Genomic DNA, 11,119 nt, shown 5'->3' on the forward strand with positions numbered 1-11,119 from the left:
TATTGACTTCTAAATGTATAAAAAAATAAAGAGAAATAATGGTTTCCATAATATAAACGCATATATCAGAAACCTGAATTATTATTTGGAAGAAAATACAACTGATTTGGAATGTTCAATATCTCACAGAAATTTCTCACTTGTATAGGTCAAAAGGTCCCAGCAGTACACTACTAACTTTCCAAAGCACTGCTTTGGTCTACTGAACAGTTTGATACCCAATATGCATAGATTTACCCAAGTATGTGGTTATGTAAGGACTCAAATAAAAGTGTATATAATTTTTCCACCTGCCAACTCAGCTTCTGCAAACAGAGCCCCTGATTGCATATTATGTACCGTAACACCCCCTAATTGTGCAGAGACTAGCGATGCACCAAATCCAGGTTCGTCTAAACCCCCGAATCCTTTACGAATACCGAACCGAATCCTAATTAGCATGTGCTAATTAGTTTTCAGAAGGGTTAAATGTCGCTGCCCGCAAAGTGCAGGACCCGAATCCAAATCCTGACGAAAATGGCTGAATCCTGAACGGAATCCTGAATTCGGTGCATCCCTAACAGAGACCCCCAGAATAACATATATTTTTGAAAAGTACACATTCTGACAAATCCGAAACAAGACGTCTTTCTACACCAAACTACAAAATGGCAAAGCTAAAAGAAATGCAACGAAGAGCAATGCAAGTGTAAAACTGCAATAAAATGTTTTAAAACATTAAATACAATTAGGTAAATCAATGAAATAACAAACTTAAAATTTTACAACATGGTTATCGGAATACATGATCCAATGGTCATGTTGTGAAATAAATAGTTTTTAGAGGAAAAACTGAAGACAAAATGATAAAATAACTAAAAACAAATATATGAATTACTAATCAGCCTGTTATATTTACTGTTACATTTATATTCTATATAGACAGTATATTGTGCATCAGTCCCTAAGATCAGTAACTGAGAGCAGCACAGAGCATGTGCAGTGGAAAGAAGATGGAGAGCAACTAGGGGCATCTTTGGAGGCACAGATATTCCCTGCTAAAGGGAATGGTCAACTTGGGCTGGTACAGAAGCCCAAAACATAATGTGCAACATTTCTAACCTATTTCTTTAGTTAAGTTTAGTTCTCCTTTAAAGGCTAGACTCCTTTTCTTGTTTTTCATCACCTACGACAGCAAAAGTAAGGTATTCATCCTGCAGAATGTAATAAACATGTAAAATCAAATGAAAAATCAAGGGAATGTATGCCTTAGCTTAATCATGACTTAATCTTTATTTAATCATGCTTTGTTCAATAAAATTATGTAAGTGCATCTGTATGGGTCTAAAGAGCAGATTCAGTACTGCACTTTTTACCACTTCATCATGCACAACTCCTCTCTCTAAACAGCAACATTCAAATTAGTATATAAACCAGAGCAGTCTAGAGTATTGGGAGTGTATTCTGAAGCTTTTCCTTTGGCTTAGCTATCAATTTAATGCCCAATGAAGGTAATTAATGAAATATCTGTACAGTGATAGTGTTACCTTTTACAGTGAAATGTACCCACACTCCAATTGAAAATATAATTTTTTTTCAGTAGTCAAACATTCAGTGTTAGTTCCAAACTGTCTTTGAAAATAACATCAGGAAAATAATTTTTCAGAATTGTGTTCATATTCAGTCATGTGCTTGTCTCTTGCTTGCAAAATGAAGACTTGGTTGTTATTGTACTTACCCGTTACCAGTGTTTTTTTTCTCCAGCTGAGGTCCTTTATCTTTAGCACCTGTTGGGTATAATTACTCATTTGAAACTCATTTCTGTCTGGATTATCAGTGCAAATGCTGAATTATTACTTACCTACATTTTGAGCCGTAGGTTTCTTTTCTTTATCCTCTATGTCACTCAGGATAAGGGTCTAATAACTTATTAGTTATGTGTCCTACAAGCTTTAAAACCTCCAAATCTAGCCAGGATTATTGTTATTTCTCTCCCTTGGTTTGAGTCTGACATAGCCAAATAGGAAATAGATGAACTGCAATACAGAAGTCATGGTTGGATTTTTTGGAGTGCCTGTTCAGACTTTGATAACACAGCCAGGTGACCTATATACTCTATATAAATGTCAGTTACCTATATAAATAAATACTGTTACACATTTCATGCAATGTTGACTGAATGTAAGGTTTTATATATTATTAGAATGAATATAAATATCTGGCATCACTCTTCAGTTATCTTCCAGACACAGTATTTTCTGCTGCTTCGTATACTCTAACATGCTTCCCAATAGCATTGCATCTATCAGTCACACTGAGGGCAATGCAAGCCTCCAACAGAGTATAAATATCAACTATAAATACTTCAACCCGCTGCGCACAGCATAGGTACCTTAGGTATCTGAAAAATACTAAAGCTGCTTATTTTTATAATTAGTAGTCACATGTTAGTATCACTATTCTTAAACAAGCATGAAATTGAAAACAAATCACCATTTACAGTATAAAACGTACTTTCGACCTAAACAATGAAAATGTGATCTGGTTCCATATAATAATCTGGTTCTATAATAATAACTGACTCCAAGGAGCTACAGTATGCACAGTTAGAGAGAGATGGATTTAGCAGGAAGACCAAGGTCCATGTGACCTATAATCCAATACAAAGTTCCCTCATGGCACTATTTTCCTAAGAAGGGTGTTCGTCCTTTTCTCAGAAGACTTCATTTAAACCTAGAAGAGGGTAAGAAAGAGAAGACAAAATAGGAGTTAAAAATAATGAAGAGAGTAAATAGGGGGAAAGATCCTTAAGAAAGGAGAGGAACCCCTGCAAAAAATCACACACATGGATTTTTTGAAGCAAATACAGGAATGGGATCCCTTATCTGGAAACCCGTTATCCAGAAAGCTCCGAATTACGGAAAGCCTGTCCCAAAGACTCCATATTAATCAAATTATTCAGAATTTTGAAAATGATTTCCTTTTTCTCTGTAATAATAAAACAGAATCTTGTACTTGATCCCAACTAAGATATAATTTATCCTTATTGGATGCAAAACAATCCTGTTGGGTTTAATTAATGTTTTATTGATTTTTTAGTAGAATTAAGGTATGGAGATCCAAATTATGGAAAGACCCCTTATCCGGAATACCCTTGGTCCGGAGCATTCTGGATAACGGGTCCTATACCTGTACAAGCAATTAGAAGCAGCATCCGATACAATATTCTGCACTGTATTTTTGCCTTAGTTCTCTGATGTTTTAGGCATCCCCATATTCATTTAAATATTCAGCCCAGAGCTTTTGTGTCCCTTTTGAGAAGGAACTTGTATGTGACACAATTCGTAAGGGATTTTATGGGTGAATAGTTTTCTCTTACCAGATGTCCAGTGGAGTACTTTCTGTCAAAAAATATTAACTAATGATATAGAGCAACAAAAATGCAATCAAGTCTACTAGAAATGTCCAAAAATAGGCATGAATATATACAGCATTAAAAATAAATGGATAGATACAAAAGTAACCCCTATGCAGTCAAGTAGCAAAGTGCAGAAAAATACAATAAACAGTTTAACTTATACAGGTATAGGACCAAGGTATTTTCCAAAATACTCAGGACCTGGGGTTTTGTGGATAAGAGGACTTTATGTAATTTGGATCTCCATAGTTTAAGTCTACAGAAATATCAATTAAACATTAAACCTAATAAAATTATTTTGCCTCCGATAACTTTTAATTTTAATCTTTGTTGGGATCAAGTGGGTAATTTTTGTGTTTTTTTTATTAAAATGGAGTATATGGGAAATGGCCTTCCCATAATTCATAGCTTTCTGGATAACAGATCCCGTACCTGTAGTAAAATTGGTTTTGCAAAATACTCAGAAAAACTGTCTTTGCACTTCCATATAGCTGCTCTTGGCACCGCTGTTTTCATTTCATTTTGACCACAACAGTGCTGGATATTTGGGGCAAATCGCTGTATTGAGACTCACAAACATACAGAGTGCAGTCTGAATAACTTTGCTTAGTGCACTTAAGTTTTTAAATGACCCCAGGTATGTTCTCCCTGTGCTTTTGTGAGTTTTAACCATAGTATGTGTAAATATGATAGGAATTAAAGATGGCCAGATTTAAGCCGCCAGTTTGGCCCATTTAAACCAAGTAGGCAGTTTATACACCCATGTATGGGACTAAAACCTGCTGTATAGTATGAGAGTAAACTGACTGTATAAAGTGACAAAAGTGTAGCTCACTTACACCCTTTCTGTCCCACCATGCAATCTGTTGTATAGAGATTTTAAAAAATATGGTGTATATGAAGGAGGCAGCTACTGAACTGCCACCTTCCAATTATCTATTTGAGAAGTACACATCCTGATCCCATCTGAGGTAGAGTTAAGCAGACCAAAAGCCATTTAAAACAAAAAAGGCATTATATGAGGAATTGCACTAGGGGGACTGTACGTAGCTAGTGCAAATATAAGTTTTAGTGGGATTGCCGGTGTGTGTCTTGTTGCTTGTACAGTATGTGATCCTGGAGCAGGAGTTACATGGAGCATTTACTAGTGAGAGATGCAGGTGGCTTTTCCTCTTAGAATCTAAATTGCAGACTCTAAAGGAGAAACTTGCAGCAGTAAGGGCAACTGCAAACATAGGGGAGGACAAGAGGATCATGGAGCAACCAATGGCAGGAGCCAGTGTAGTAAGGGGAGAAAAGGGACAGTGGAGGCTAATAAGGAAGACAGGTTTGTGTCAGGAGTAGGGAATGGGGCAGGGGGTCTGGTCCACAGCTTGTCCAAACCTTCAGATTTGCTATTTTGGATGAAAGTGCTGGGGAGACAGCTCTGAACTGACATGTATGGTGCATGCTGACTCTCAGAGCACCCTGGGGGTTGAGTGCAAGGACTTCCAAGGTAATTTTCTCACATGTGTTACCTGTGCCATGTGCGTTGTTAAGGAAGCAGCAGGAGCTTAAAGGGAAACGAAAGTCAAAGTCACTTGGGGGTGCCAAAATGTTAGGCACCCCCAAGTGACTTTAACCGCTTACCTCGTACCCCGGGCTGGTGCCCCTGTTAGGAGAAAACAGCACCAGCCCGGGGCACCTGGAGCGCAGCGCTTCCGTCTTCCTCGCTTCCTTTTCCTTAGTGCCAGCGGTGGGCGCATGCGCAGTAGAGTGAAAAGCCGACTTTAACATTTAAAGTTCGGCTTTTCACTCTACTGCGCATGCGCGCGCAGCGAATCAGGAAAAGGAAGCGCCGGCAGCTACCCCGGGCTGGTGCTGTTCCTTCCTCACAGGGGCACCAGCCCGGGGTAAAAGGTAGGCGGTCAAAGTCACTTGGGGGTGCCTAACATTTTGGCACCCCCAAGTGACTTTGACTTTATTTTTCCTTTAAGAAGATTAATGCATTGCTGAGAGATTGGTGTTGGGAGGAGGGCTTTTGGATCTTGAGAAATGGGTTGATTTTTCAATTGGCTAAAGGCTCTTTGTCAGAGATGGGAAGCAGCTGCTTTAGGGGAGAGAATGGCTAGAGGGTTGAAGAAGTGTTTAAACTAAGCATGGGGGGGGGGGGCAGTGAGTAATTCTGTGCATAACAGGTTAGATGAGATAATGGGCATAGGAAAGGAAGATTGATAATGACAGGGGGGGCTATAAGTTGTATATGCAAAATTATCATGCTGGTACCAGTGTTAAATGTGACTGGAGTTGCTGAAACGTGGTTGAATCACATTTAAAAGCCAAAATAAAGAGTCCAGCAAAATAATTGTAGGGGTATGCTATAGACATGTAAGTGAAGAAGAGGCTCAGCTCCTGTTGCAAATAGAAAAGGCTGTTAGTTTGGAGCAAGTAATAATAATGGGGGATTTTAATTACCCTGATATTGACTGGGGCAATAGTACTGTCAGGACAGTAAATGGGAACAAGTTTATAAACTTGCTGCATGACAACTTTTAGTCAGGTTGAGAAGGAGCCAACCAGGAACCATGCTGTACTGGATCTAGTGATCTCTAAAAACTCAGAACGTACAGCAAATGTGCAAGTGGTTGAACCCTAGGTTAATAGTGAGCATAATGTTATTTTATTTGATGTTTGGTGCAAAAAAAACAAATATACATTGGGGCAACAAAGACCCTGAATTACAGAAAAGCACATTTTAACATTTTTTTCATGTAGCAACAATTTTTTTCCATGGCAAATTTTGCCTGTTTTGCGAAAAAATCCAGCAATGCCCAAGCGCAGAAATTCGCCACAAATCCATTCCTGGCATTTCACCCATTACTAATATTGCAAGCTAAGTGGCAGATGAGATTTAATGTTTATAAAGACAAGGTATCTGGGATGTAAAAATGTGCAAATATGCATACCTTTAATGGGATTGCTCTAGGCAAATCCATAATGGAGAAGGACCTTGGAGTCCTTGTAGATAATAGACTTGGCTCTAGCATACAATGCCAAGCAGCTCCTGCAAGGGCAAACAAGGTTTTAAGATGTATTTAAAGGGGTATAGTTTTGCAGGAGGAGGAGGTTAGTCTTCCTCTTTAGAGAGGACTTAAGGCCCCATCTAGAATATGCTGTGCAGTTTTGGTCTCCAGTGCTTAAACAGGATATTATTGGGTTAGAGAGGGTCCAGAGAAGGGCAACTAAGCTGGTATGAGGTATGGAAAGTCTCAGTTATGGGGAGGGACTAGCCAAGTTGAGGTTGTTTATACTGGAGAAGAGGCATTTAAGGGGTGATATAGTAACTATGTATAAATTTATAAGGGGATCATATAATAATCTGTCTAACGCTCAATTTACCAGTTGGTCCTTCCAACAGACACAAGGGCACCCATTCTGATTAGAAGAAAGGAGGTTCCGTCTAAATATTCGGAAAGGGTTTTTTACTGTGAGAGCTGTGAATTTGTCAAAATTCTCTCCCTGACTCAGTCTTACTGGCTGATACACTAGATAGCTTTAAGAAAGGGTTGAATGGCTTTTTTAGCAAATAAGAAATACATTGGAATGGGAGATAGTTCATAGTACATGTTATGCAGGGACTGGTCCGATTGCCATCTTGGAGTCAGGAAGGAATTATTCCCCCCTCTGAGGCATTTAACTAGGGAGGCTTCAGAATGGGTTTTTGCCTTCCTCTGGATCAACTAGCAGTTAGGCAGGATATATAGGCATAAAACGTTGAACTTGAAGGTCTTTTGCAATAATTATGATCTCCATACACTTTGGTTCGGTATAGCAAGGACACTACAAAGGCAAACATAGTACAGACCACATGTAGAAGTAATATGCTGTAAATGTAAAAACTTTGATTTTTAAGTCACAAAAATGATTTAATACCAACAAGAATTTGACTCATTTTTTATTTTTTACTTTTGAACTCAAGCTGCGTATGACGACAGAAGTGTTTTTGATGGTTAATACTTGATGGATGATGATGTGACTGTATTTAGCGTTCAGATCAATCAGCAATCATTCATTCTCACCACTTCATACACGATTCGATCAGTAAGGCACATCATTCTTTGTTCTCTCACATGTTTCTCTATTTATTGGCATGTCATATATTTAGGATCAGTTTTCAATACTCTGTTCCCCTGTTACAGATGACTGGTTAAACAACACATTACACAGCAGGTGTGAAGAAAGCAGAGTGGATGATGCTCAAATAACCTGAAAAGATCCATACTTGTAATTGCTCACACAAAAGTAACAAGATGACCTTTAGGTTTACAGCACTTCTAAGTCAGCTCCTGGAATAACTAAATACAGAATGACAGTGGTAGGGACACTTCACAGGAGGGAAGTTACTCCTGCCCCTTTCATCACATGGCTTTGCAATATATTTGGAAGTATAAGTGCATTTAAATGAACTAAAACACCAGCAGTTCTTCTTTTATTTTTTTCTGCATCAGTGGACGGTGACTCTTACAGTCATACCAATCATTTGTCATGATTGTGCTTTTTTCTTTCCCCAAGACAAGGCAATCACACTAGGAACTTAGGGCTTGATGTTACATTTTAAAGGCAATACATATTTTTCTTTCATGGAGTTTCATAGTATGTTTAATATGGAGAGCATCTTACAGCTGGCATTAGTTGAAAAAGGTTCTGCTGCTTGACAAGGGGACTCCTCAATTTCCCTTCGCCTTCAGCCATCCCTCTGAACCCCATTGTTACATACATTAATAAAACACCAGGAGACGGAAATGGGTAAAAAGAGGCCACAGCATTTATTTACATTTTATCAAATAAATAGGACCTTGCCAGCCTCACCCCAAGGCAATATTCAAAGCCAGAATTCCATAAGAGATCGCTACTATGCTCTGCTGTTCCTTACTGAAGACTTGAGATCAGCACTATGTCATTATATCCACCACTGAGTATTAGGCTGCCTCTACCTACAGAGAGGATGGCCCCAAACTCTGCTACCAGCAGGAGCTGCATCTCCCACCATGAGAGAAGTTCAGCAGCCCTGCTGCCGGTCCTGAATCTGCAGTGCCTCGATGATAGGAAATCCAAGCAGGCTGTCACCTAGCACAAGCAGTAGTAGCGTCTGTATCAATCAACCCACCGTGCAGTCAAAGGAGAGAAGCTCCTTTCTCCCTCTTCTAAAATTTCCTGTGCAGTACTCTGGCAAGGTCCTACTGCTGCTGTGACAGAAACAACTTAAAATACATTAACATATATCCACTGTTTTGATCCAGAGGAAGGCAAAAAACCCAGCCTGAAGCCTGTGCCAATTATGCCTCAAGAGGGAAAAAATTCCTTCCTGACCCCACCTGGCGATCGGAAAATTCCCTGGATCAAGGATTTCACTTTTATTTAACATAAATAATACCATGCAGACTCTCACATTCATACTGTATAGTGTTACCAAAACCACAATATAACAGTGCATATAGGAAAACATTCACATTCTGTTATTAACAGATAATATGAGAGCATAAAAAAGAAAATATCCTGGCATTTTACAAAATATGCAAAAAAGAGGGAGGGTGGGTGGGATGTTTCTACCTGTTCAGAAGATAGGAAGTGAACTCCTTCTTTTGTGACATCATATCCCTATCCTTCTCCACCCCCAGCCCAGCTTTTTCCCTCCTTAACATACTGCTTCTCACCCAATCACAGCTGCATCTGATTTTTCAATCTTTAAACATAAACCAGTGTAATCTGGCTGCTGGTCATTCGGATCCCTTGTCATGCAGCCCCTGCGTTTATAGCTTCAGGGCTTCCTTGACAAGGGGACTCCTCAATTTCCCTTCGCCTTCAGCCATCCCTCTGAACCCCATTGTTACATACATTAATAAAACACCAGGAGACGGAAATGGGTAAAAAGAGGCCACAGCATTTATTTACATTTTATCAAATAAATAGGACCTTGCCAGCCTCACCCCAAGGCAATATTCAAAGCCAGAATTCCATAAGAGATCGCTACTATGCTCTGCTGTTCCTTACTGAAGACTTGAGATCAGCACTATGTCATTATATCCACCACTGAGTATTAGGCTGCCTCTACCTACAGAGAGGATGGCCCCAAACTCTGCTACCAGCAGGAGCTGCATCTCCCACCATGAGAGAAGTTCAGCAGCCCTGCTGCCGGTCCTGAATCTGCAGTGCCTCGATGATAGGAAATCCAAGCAGGCTGTCACCTAGCACAAGCAGTAGTAGCGTCTGTATCAATCAACCCACCGTGCAGTCAAAGGAGAGAAGCTCCTTTCTCCCTCTTCTAAAATTTCCTGTGCAGTACTCTGGCAAGGTCCTACCGCCACAACGAGCCCAACTGAAAACCTTCAGTTGGGTTCGTCCCCACCATAAATTTTTAACTATGTTATAAAACATTTCTTTTTGTATCACACATACTGTACCACAGGATAGAATAAAATTGGCCATTAGCTCTATGGTATAAATACAAATCATTTTTTTTTTTTTTTTTTTTTTAAATATCATATGTATGCAAACATAAATAAATACTTTCCTTTATTGAAATACCTTTAAATCCATGACCATGTGCAATTACCAATATGGCCAGTTATGGATGTATATTTTTTGGACACGTTACAGCAAGGCAAAACTTCCCACTAGGATGCCTGGCATATCAGCCCAAATAGTTCTCAACTAGAGGATTGATGAGCACAAAAAACAAAAACCACTGGAGCATTCTATTGGCCAAGAGACTAAAAATTTGTAGCATTATTTTGCTGCAAATTACCATGTATTCTGCCCATGTGGTAGACTAGGATGCAAACACGGCTTTTCAAAGGCAATCTGATTCCATCCTGGATACCAAACTTGCACTTCTGTTAATAACAATGGAGCACAAGTCAACCAACCACTTACCATGCCCTCCAGCTGTACACGCCTAGCTCAGAGGGTAAGATCAACCAACCACTTACCAAGCTGCTCCATAGCTGCCTGTCCTCTCTGTGGAGACCTCCCTCCGGCTGTACTTGCCTCGCTCAGAGGGTAAGGTCATCCAACCACTTTGCCATACTGGTCCGGTAGCTGCCCATCCATACTGTGAAAACCCAGCTCAGAGACCCCAGCTCTGAGGGTAAGGCCAACCACCACTCCACCATGCTGCTTCCATAGCAGCCCTTCCACACATGTGGAGACCCAGGTCAGAGACCCCAGCTCTGAGGTTAAGGCCAACCACCACTCCACCATGCTGCTTCCATAGCAGCCCTTCCACACATGTGGAGACCCAGGTCAGAGACCCCAGCTCTGAGGTTAAGGCCAACCACCACTCCACCATGCTGCTTCCATAGCAGCCCTTCCACACATGTGGAGACCCAGCTCAGAGACCCCAGCTCTGAGGGTAAGGCCAACCAACCACTCCACCATGCTGCTTCCGTAGCAGCCCTTCCACGTTGTGGATGCCCAGCTTCGAGGAAAAGGTCAAACTGCTCCTGTTGCTGCTCCCGTACACTTGCTGTTCCTGTACACACTACCGCAGCTCTGAGGGTAAGGCCAACCAACCACTCCACCATGCTGCTTCCGTAGCAGCCCTTCCACGTTGTGAATACCCAGCTTTGAGGGTAAGGCCAAACTGCTCCTGTCGCTGCTCCCGTACAGACTACTGTGCTTTTTTGCCACAGCCCATCCCTTTGTGCAGAGACCTCCATCCAACCTTGCAAGCCTAGCTCATAA

Source organism: Xenopus tropicalis, chromosome 6 (assembly GCF_000004195.4).
Source record: "Xenopus tropicalis strain Nigerian chromosome 6, UCB_Xtro_10.0, whole genome shotgun sequence".
NCBI classification, from domain to species: Eukaryota; Metazoa; Chordata; class Amphibia; order Anura; family Pipidae; genus Xenopus; species Xenopus tropicalis.